We start from the raw sequence: 10,180 nt of genomic DNA, 5'->3' as shown, positions 1-10,180 counted from the left end.
TGTAAACAGAATGACAGGATCTTTCAGCAGGTATGTATGTGCAGTGCTCTGAGCTGAGCAGTGGCCATGAATAAAGGCAGAATGAGAGCTCGGTGAGGAGCTCATTGTCCAAGCGGGAACAGACATGGGATATTCTAGGAACAGTCTACAGAAACTGTACAAGGAAAAGATAAGAATCGAATGTATATTTTTTATGTACATATCATTAATTTCTTTAGGTTATATTTTTGTCGTGTGTGCCTGAGTGTGGAAATGTATGGGCACTTGTACCATGGCACATGTATGGTTAGCGTAGCATCCGGAGCCCTGACCTGCTAAGTCATCTCACCAGCCCTGTACACACATGGAGACAGCTTCTCAGTGTGGAGCTCTGGCTGGCCTAGAATTCCCTATAAATGTAAATGAGGCTAGCCTTAAATTTGTGGTAATCCTCCTGCCCCTGCCTCCCAAATGCTGTAATTACAGGTTTGGGACACCACACCCACCCACGTTTTTGTTGCTTTAGTATTGTATTTGAGGCCAGTCTCCTCCTGTAGGCCAGGCTGAACACACAGCAGCCTCGCGCCTTTGTCTCCTGAGTACTAGGTTATAAGTCTGATCACTGTACTAGCTTTTGGGTGTTTTGATTTGGTTTTGCGACATGGTCCTGCTACACAGCCCAGGCTCCCCTAATTCCTATATTTTGGACTCCAACTGGGAAAATGGTGGAGAAGCAGGAAGAGAGGTGGCTGATGTTGACCATGCGGAAGTGAGTCTGGCCGGACACCAATGTCGCATATTAAGAAGGCCTTGGGCCGGGCGGCGGTGGCGCACGCCTTTAATCCCAGCACTCGGGAGGCAGAGGCAGGCAGATCTCTGTGAGTTCGAGACCAGCCTGGTCTACAAGAGCTAGTTCCAGGACAGGCTCCAAAGCTACAGAGAAACCCTGTCTCGAAAAACCAAAAAAAAAAAAAAAAAAAAAAAAAAAAGAAGAAGAAGAAGAAGGCCTTGGTAGATAAGTTAGAAGTCCCAGATTTTATTTTTTTCCTTATTTTTCTTTTTTTGGTTTTTCGAGACAGGGTTTCTCTGTAGCTTTTTTAGAGCCTGTCCTGGAACTAGCTCTTGTAGACCAGACTGGCCTCGAACTCACAGAGATCTGGCTGCCTCTGCCTCCCGAGTGCTGGGATTAAAGGCATGCGCCCCCACCGCCCGGCTGAAGTCCCAGATTTTAACAATTAGCCCATGGACGGTGTCTTAGTTACTTAGCTATTGCTGTGCAAAGACACCATGATCAAGGCAACTGACAAAAAAAGAAGAGCTTGAGGACTCACAGTTTCAGAGGGAGAGTCCAGAAGCATCTCAGTGGGGAGCACGACAGCAGGCATGCAGGCATGGCCCTGGAGCAGGAGCTGAGAGCTCACATCCAGATCCACAAACACAAGGGAGCAGGTGAGGGGCATGTGAGGGACAGTTCGTTCAAAGGAGGGTATCAGGGATCAGTTCTCTACAGAATGATATACTCAGGCCAGAGGGAGAAGCAGACGTCATCACAGTGGAAACATGGCACGTGGTGGCGAGTCAGAGAGCAAATGCTAATCCTGAATTCATGCCACAAGTCCATGTGTCACCCCATCCTCCACGCCAGACATCTGAAGTGCTCCGGCTCCATCAGGGAGCCAAAACAGAAGAAAAGTGTCTGCCCCAGAGCGTTTGGTCGGGGAAATGAAAGGAGCCAGTGTTATCAGAGCTGGAGAACAAGGGAAACAGTGTGAGTCTAGAAGGGGTGAAGAGGTAGGCAGAGGCCAAAGCGCTAACATCCTGGCATAGTTTCAGGCCAGCTGGGTGTTCATTCCTACTATCCCAGCACTCGGGATACTGAGGCAGAGAAATTGCCATGAGTTCAAAGCCGGTCTGGGCTACTTCTCAAGATCCTATCTCAAAAACCAAACCATCAAATTAACAGAAACACAACAGTGTGTGATCAGGTGGTTAGGGATGATGTTTGTTTTGAGAGCAGGAGAAAGTTCTGGGGTCTTAAATCAATCAGGGTCTCACATCTGCTAAACACAAACTGTACTCAAGCAGTGAGCCACACCCAAACCCCCAAATTATCATGTATATGCCAACTCCTTTCTGTCTTTTCAGCTTTTAGAAGACCCCTCTGCCGCTAATCACAGTCTGGCACATGTGGTTTCCTTACGCACTCAATAAGCAGTAACGGTGAGCATCCCAGTGCCTACTGTGCGCTGAGACTGGTCTACGTATGCTCCATATATCAACCAACTCATGAATCTTCAAAACGTGCCACCTCAATTATCTGGCTGAATCAGAGGCAATGGATTTATTTAGGTCACAGGAGCCTGGATACACCCAAGAATCTTGAGAAATCTGTGTGAACAAAAGGGGACAGGGAGGAAGCAGCAGACGAGGAAACAGGTGGTGAAACTCCAAGTGCAGCCTCACGTGTCAGCACCTCTGCCACGACAAGGATTTAAAGTACCATTGACAGTGAGCTGCAAGAAACACACAGACCTGAAAATTCTATTGACTCTATAGCCAAAAAGATGAGCAAACACATGTGACAATCTCTAGGACCCTACATGGGCTTGCTTGACAAAACTTTGTATTTCTGAGAAGCTTTTGACTTCAAAGCATAACAATCTTTCAAACGCATCAGCAAAGGCCCTTCCCTTTCTGGAAATACATATAGAACTATTTAAACATCTCAAGAATTTGTTATCTAGGATCTGCAAAAAGACTTGTCTGGTTGGCTTCTCCCAACCTGCCCCACAGTGACAGGACGTGGTGGCACACAAACAGAAAAGACGCCTGTGGCCCGAAAGCAGCTGCACCTCCTTGACTGGGAAGCCAGATAAATATCACACATACAAGAGGCCCTGGGGAGCAGTCGCCACCTGAGCACTAGCGATGTGGCCAGAGTTTCAAACGAGAAAACAACACCTGGGGTACAGGGTGAGGAGAGACGGCCGGGGATGTGCGGAAGGAAGCTGTGGCCCTGCTAGTGTGGCAGAGCTCTAACCAAAGCCAGCTTTAATACACAACAGTGTGGCCCAGGGCTGGGGCTACAGCTTAATTGGTGGAAGGCTTGTCTAGCCAGCACGGCACACACAGGCTGGGCACTCAGGAGAGGGAGGCAGGAGAATCGGGAATGTAAGGTCGCCCTTCCTTAGACAAAGAATTGAAGGCCAGTCTGTGCCACCCGAGATCTTATCAAATAAACAAACAAAAGCCTCCTAAAGCAGACTTCATAAACCAGGTACTGGGTACTGTTCCGGCTTCGATGACTGTCCTTTCCGTGTTTAAAGGCTCTCAGTCCCCAGGGTTGGCACTGTTGGGTAGCTGAGAACCTTTGGGAAGTAGGGCTCAATAGAAAGTACATAGGCCCTGGCAGGCTTGCCCTCGGGTAGGGTGAGGAATCCGGGTCCCCTGCTTTTCGCTTCCTGGAGGAGGTGGTAAATAGCTTGCCCACCACAGGCCTCAGCAGCAGTTCAAAGCCGTGGGCCTGGCTCTGAAATCCAACCAACAAACTCCTGAGCCCAAATCACCCTGCTCTCTGTCAGTTGGCTGAGGCAGTTTTTTCTTTTTCTTTTTATTCCTCTTATTGAAAATAGATTTTTTTCTTCACATAACATATCCTGATTATGATTCCCCCCCTCCTCCTAGCTCCTCTGCACTTCCTGTCCCAATCAGATCCACCCCCTTTCTGTCTCTCAGTAGAAAACAAACAGATGTCTATCGGATAACCTAATGTAATATAATAAGATAAAACAAAAACTCATACATTAGAATAGGACAAAACAAGCAAACGGAAGGTAAAGACCCAAGAGTAGGCACAGAAACAGAGACCCACTTGTTTGTACACTCAGGAATCCCACAAAAACACTAAACTGAAAGGCATAATATATTTGCAAAGGACCTATAGGGGAAAAGAAGATATATTTAAAGATTTTAAATTTATAAATAAAAATATACATTCTTAATATAAATTTTTTAATTTTTAAAAAATTTATCATATATATAATTTTTTTCTAATTTTAAAAAAGGAAGAGCTCTGACAGGCCCATATGAGACAAGAAACCACCAAAGATGCCAGTGAGTCCACTTTTCAGTGGCCGTTTAATGCTGGGCATGCAGCCTTTCCTTAGGGGAGCTCCTTTCTCCAGTAAGGCTCCCTTGGAGGAAATTAAATTTTTATTTGCATGTGGTTATCGATTGGAGATAGCTTCTGGGTTAGGGATGTGGTACGTGTCCATTTCTCCTTTCAGCTCTAGGACCTCCACCTGGTGCAGACCGGCGCATGCGCGGTACATGCGCGGTGCATGCCAGGTGCATGCTGCCCCAGTGAATCTCTCCCATTGGTTTGCAGGGTCTTGTTCCTGTGGCCTCCATCCCATCCAGCTCTTACACTCTTTCCACCTCCCCTTCTTCAGGGGTCCCTGAACCCCGAGGGGAGGGATTTGATAGAGTCGCTCCATTCAGGGCTGAGTATTCCAAGGTCTCTCCCTCTACGTGTCATCTGGCTTTGGGTCTCTGTATTTGTTCCATCCGCTGAAGAAAAAAAAAAAAACTTCCTGGTGATAGCTGGGACAGGGACTGATCTTTGAGTATATTGAGAGCAGGACAAAGTTAGCTGATATCCTCTCCTCTGGACACTACCGAAGAGTTCCTGGGTTACCTACAGATTTATAGGTTTGTCGGCAATGAGGAGCATACCAGTCAAGAGAGCCACCTTCTCAGTGGGCACGCTGATCCACATCTGTAACCACAACACTTGTGAGCAGGAACATCAGCTGAATGACTGTGAGTTAAAGACCAACCTGAGAGACATGACACCCTGTCTCAAAAGGAAGTCTAAATAAATTGTGGCCTAGGGATGGATGCTTACTACTTAGTGGGCAGTTTACCTGGCATGTACAAGAGCTGGATCTCTAGGACCATAGCAAGCAGGCTTGTTCCTATAACCTCGAGATTCAGGGTGTAGGTGGGGGATCAGAACCTCAGATGTCCTTAGCTATACAATTGAGTCCGAGGCTAGCCTGGGAGTCAAGAGACCCTGCCTCTGAGGAGAAAAGGAGGTCACGTGGGCTGGCAAGACAGGTAGCTTTGCAGGCAAAGGCATTTGCTGCTGAGCGATGCCTACACGGGGAAAGGAGAGAACTGATTCCCTAAAGTTGTCCTCTAAGTCTCCCTCATGTGTGCGCTCCATAGCTCTCCCTTCCTTCTCCCCTCCCTCTCAAAATAAATAAAATGCATAAAAAAGGTCACTTCCTCCCACTAAAGCCTTAATTCTCCCCACCAGTTTCTCTAAGACTGGATCCCCTGACTTGGGTCATTAGCCCTTTCTGCCTCTAGGCCAAGTCCCTTGCCCTGCCTTAGCCATGGACCCCTGGCCCAGCCCCTCCAAAGTGCTGAAAATTTATACAAGGAGGAAATTGGTTACTTTGATTTGTATCATTTTGTAAGTTGGGATTCTGTAATTAAATCTGATTTTTATGGGGACCAAACAAAGGCCGCCACGTGCTATTATATCCAGCCTGCCAGAAGTTGAAGGAGCAGTTTTGCTTGATGGCCCTACAGAACTTAAAACTAATGGAAACCCCAGCCAGCATTCCTGCCACAGAAGAGACAGGCTCCAGTCCCTGCTTGTTTACCTCTTCCAGAGGCCCTAACTCCTCCCAGGAAATCTGTCTTCCAGAAACTGAAAGCTTTGTGTCAGGTTTAAGTCCAACCTGTACCTGAAGACACATTCCATTGTGAACAGGCTGCTGCCTCACCACACAAAATCGGATGGACAGGATGTGCTTAACTGTGCTTGGTGGATACCAAGCTCTGTCAGAGAGCATCCGCATCCACCCGCCCTCATGCACGCATGCACGCACATGAGCATGTACACACACAACAGCTCTCAGAGGAAACAAACTTAAAACCTTTATGGTCTCATCAGTCAGGTAGAGAGGCAGGCAGATTTGAGGCTAAACCCTAAAATCACTGATTTGACTATAAAGTAATTTATACTTAATGCATTGCCTACAGAGTTAATATGAAAACTTTAGCAGTCTGGGCCAGGAGATGGCTCAGAGGGTAAAGGCCTGAGCAATCCTGGACACAACATGTAAAGGTGGAAGGAGAGAACTGACCCCCCGAGCTGTCCTCTGACCTCCATATGCAGGCTGTGGCACACACAAACACTACGATGAAGATTTTTTACTTTTAGCTATAAAAATATACAATTTAGCAGGCACGGCAGTGCATGGGTTCCCCCCCCCCCAGAACTTGGGAGGCAAAGGTAAAGCAGATCTCTTTGAGTTTGAGGCCAGCCTGATCTACACAGCAAGCTTTGGGCTAGCCAGTCTAGTGAGTGGGCTAGTGAGTCTCAAAAAAAACAAAAATCACAATCACTAGGCGGTAGTAACGCACGCCTTTAATCCCAGCACTTGGGAGGCAGAGGCAGGCGGATCTCTGTGAGTTCAAGGCCAGCCTGGTCTACAAGAGCTAGTACCAGGACAGGTTCCAAAACTACAGAGAAAGCCTGTTTCGAAAAACCAAAAAAATAAATAAAAATAAAAATACATATATTGCCATACCACCCTGAACTTGCCAGATCTCTTCTGATCACAGAAGCTAAGCAGAGTCGGGCCTGGTTAATACTTGGATGGGAGACTGCCTGGGAATACCGGGTGCTGTAGGCTTTTTTTAAAAAAAAAAAAAAAAAAATCGCGCACGCCTTTAATCCCAGCACTCGGGAGGCAGAGGCAGGTGGATCTCTGTGAGTTCGAGACCAGCCTGGTCTACAAGAGCTAGTTCCAGGACAGGCTCCAAAGCCACAGAGAAACCCTGTCTCGAAAAAAAAAAAAATCAAAACTGCAATGTATTAAAATGAAATGTACTTTGTAAGTTAAACATGTAGACTGACGTTTTACTTTACTTTGGTATTTTTTTTAAATCAAGGTGTCATGTGACCTAGAGCTTGCCCCTAATTCTCTGAGTACCCAAAAATAACCTTGAACTTCAGATTCTCCCCCCTCCCATCCCCCAGTGGGACACCACTCCCAGCTTTTACTGTTTGGAAAGGGACCTCACTTCCTGTATATGTCAGATTACCCTAGGTGTCACAGTGATTCTTGCCTTCACTTCTCACGTACTGGGATTTCAGGACTGCACCACCTGCACTTCAAAATGCCACCTGACACCATGCACCTGAAAACCCATAGAAAGGCAGAAAAGGAGTCTGGCATTATGGTTCCTGCCTATAATTCCAGCAACCAAAGAGGTTAAGATAAGAGGATTGTACCAAGTCTGATGCTAGCCTGAGCTACGTTGTGAGTTCAAGGCCAGCCAGGGCTACATAGTAAAACCCTGTTTCAAAACACCCTCTCTCTTCCCAAACCAGCAAGACAGAGAAGGGGAAAATACCCTTTTTCCCCATGAAATTCCACATCTTTCTTTCCCCAAGTCATGACTAGCCCTCATGCATTTAGAGTCTGGTCTTTAAAATGGCTATTTTTCTGTTACCTTGTGCTGAGTAGCTCCCACTCCCTCTTCATTCTGTATGCTGGCTAGTTTTATGTCAGCTTGACACAAGTTTAGAGACATCGGAGAGGAGGGAACCACAACTGAGAAAATGTCTCCCGAAGATGGAGCTGTAAGCAGTCCTGTCAGGCATTTTCTTAATTAATGATTAATGGGGGAGGACTCTTCCCATTGTGGGTGGTGCCATACCTGGGCTGGTGGTCCTAGGTTCTATAAGAAAGCAGGATGAAGCCAGGTGGTTGCAGTGGTGGTACACACGCCTTTAATCCCAGCACCCGGAAGGCAGATACAGGCGGATCTCTGTGAAGCCAGCATTGTCTATAGAGCGAGTTCCGGACAGACTCCCAAGCTACAGAGAATCCCTGTCTCAAAAGCCGAAGGGGGTGGCGGGGGAAGCAAGCTGAGCAATCCAGTAAACGGCACACCTCTGTGGCCTTCCCCGCAGCTCCTGCCTCCAGCACACCTCTGTGGCCTTCCCCGCAGCTCCTGCCTCCAGGATCCTGATCCTTCGATAATGAACAGTGATGAGGAAGTGTGAGCCAAACAAACCCTGTCCTCCCCAACTTGCCTTTTTGGTCATGGTGTTTCATTGCAGCAACAGAAATTCTTCCTAAGACAAGGATTGGGGTGTTGCTGTGACAGACCTGACTATGGAAGGACTTTGGAGCTTTGTGCAAGAACAGCCATTGAACTTTTAGCACTTCATGAGCTGTTCTTTAGGCGTTTGGAAGAGAAGGATGTTGAGGGCAAGACAGACCACAGAGGCCTGGCTTGTGAAGTTTCAGAGAGAAGTTTAAATACTCTCAGGGCCATTTACTTTTCTGAATTAAGATTCTTTGGTTCTTGTTATCTGAGACTGAAAAAAATCAGCTGTGAATAACAAGAGACCAGAATTACTAATGAAACCTTTGCTTTGCTGGGATACTCAATGCTGGTTGGCTGGAGCTGAAAGATTAGTGATGACTAAGAAGAGACCAGCATTGTCGAGGTGAAATCTTCTGGGAAATGTTTGCTCAGGGTCAGCACACACAAGCTGTGTTCCGGAAGTGGTCAAGGTTTTACCTTGTGCTGGCAGCTGAACCTGGTAGTGTAAGAGTCACCCAGGTGGTGCTGGCTTTGAAAGCATGAAGGGATCGTGGAGAGCAGCTGAGGCTTGGCACTGTGAAAGATCAGGCGAGGCCATTGAAGGTGCAGCCTCAGTGGCAGTTGAAGACCCAGGCCTGAAGGGGTCATGCAGAGAAGCTGAGGCTTGGCACCATGAAGAGAGCTTATGAGAGACCAGTGGAGAAAGTACAGCCCAGTTGCACAAAAGACCCCAGCATTTCAGAGATGCCAGTGCCAAGAGACAAGCAAAAAGAACTGCAGCACCAGCGAGGGGAGCTAGAAAACAAGGTGAGTGTGATGAAGAAGACAGAGTGAGAGAAATGACCCAAGCTCCCTGGAGGAACACAGAAAAATGCCAATGTGTCCCGGACATTAGATGCTGAGTTATTTACAATTGGGGAGTATGGTTTTGCTTTGATCTGATTGTCACTCTTCCCTGGTTCTTCCCTCTTGATGTAAGAAAGTAATTTTTTATTATTATTTTAAGGAGCCCACAGTCGAGAGACTTAGAATCTTAAAAGACTTTGGATTTTAAGAGCTTGGCTATTTTAAAAAGTCTGACCTGCATTTGATTTTGTAAGGACTGTATGATTTTTAAATATATATATATATATACATATATATATACATATATATATATATGTATATATATATATATATATATTTGGTTTTTCGAGACAGGGTTTCCCTGTAGTTTCTAAAGTTATATTTTTAATGTGAGATTTGGGGGATGAATGAGAAAGGAAAGGTTGTGGTTAAGCAATGATGTATTTGTGTGTCAACCTGACAAGGCTAATTTGCTGGACAATTTTATGTCAAATTGACAGAAGTTAAAGTCATCTGAGAGGAGGGAATCTCAATTAAGAAGATGCCTGCGTAAGATCTGATTGTAGGCATACCTTTAAAGCATTTTCTCAATTAGTGACTGATGGGGAAGAGCCTAGCCCAGTGTGAGTGCTGCCACCCCTGGGCTGGTGGTCCTGGGCTCTCTGAGAAAGCAAGTTGAGCAAACCATGAGGAGCAAGTCAGTAAGCAACACTCCTTCATGGCCTCTGTATCAGCTCCGCCCTCCAGGTTCCTGCCCTGTTTGATCTCCTGTCCTGACTTCTTTGATGATATGGAAGTATAAGTCAAATAAACCCTTTCTTCCCCAACTTGCCTTTTGCTCACGGTATTTCATAGCAGCAATAGAAACCTTAATTAAGGCAGTTTGTACTTATACCTTATAATAAAACGTTCTGGCCCTTCGCCGCCCAATGCTACCAAGGTCGCACTTGGGAGGCAGAGAAGAAAGAGGAGGAGGAATCCGAGGAGTCGGATGATGACATGGGATTTGGCTTGTTTGATTAAATCTCTGCTCCCCTGCAAATAAAACCTTTCTATGTATATTGAAAAAAAAAAAGTTCTGTTTCCTTTACAAAAATACTTATGAGGGACTAGGAAATGGTTCAGCTGTTAAGATCACTTTCTGTTCTTGCAAGGGACAGGGCTTCCCATAACCCACATGGCAGCTCACAATTGTGAACTGCAGGCCCAGGGGATTTGG

At 46.3% G+C, this 10,180-nt stretch overlaps 1 pseudogene; it reads left to right on the top strand.

Moving 5' to 3' along the window:
- The first annotated feature begins 6,570 nt into the window (after nt 1-6,570).
- LOC119810981 lies at nt 6,571-6,689 on the top strand (annotated as a pseudogene).
- Nucleotides 6,690-10,180: the final 3,491 nt, after the last annotated feature.

The sequence above is a fragment of the Arvicola amphibius genome, chromosome 3 (genome assembly GCF_903992535.2).
Source record: "Arvicola amphibius chromosome 3, mArvAmp1.2, whole genome shotgun sequence".
Classification (NCBI taxonomy): Eukaryota; Metazoa; Chordata; class Mammalia; order Rodentia; family Cricetidae; genus Arvicola; species Arvicola amphibius.
The sequence above is the reverse complement of the archived record's forward strand: the minus strand, read 5'-3'. Positions and strand labels throughout refer to the sequence as shown.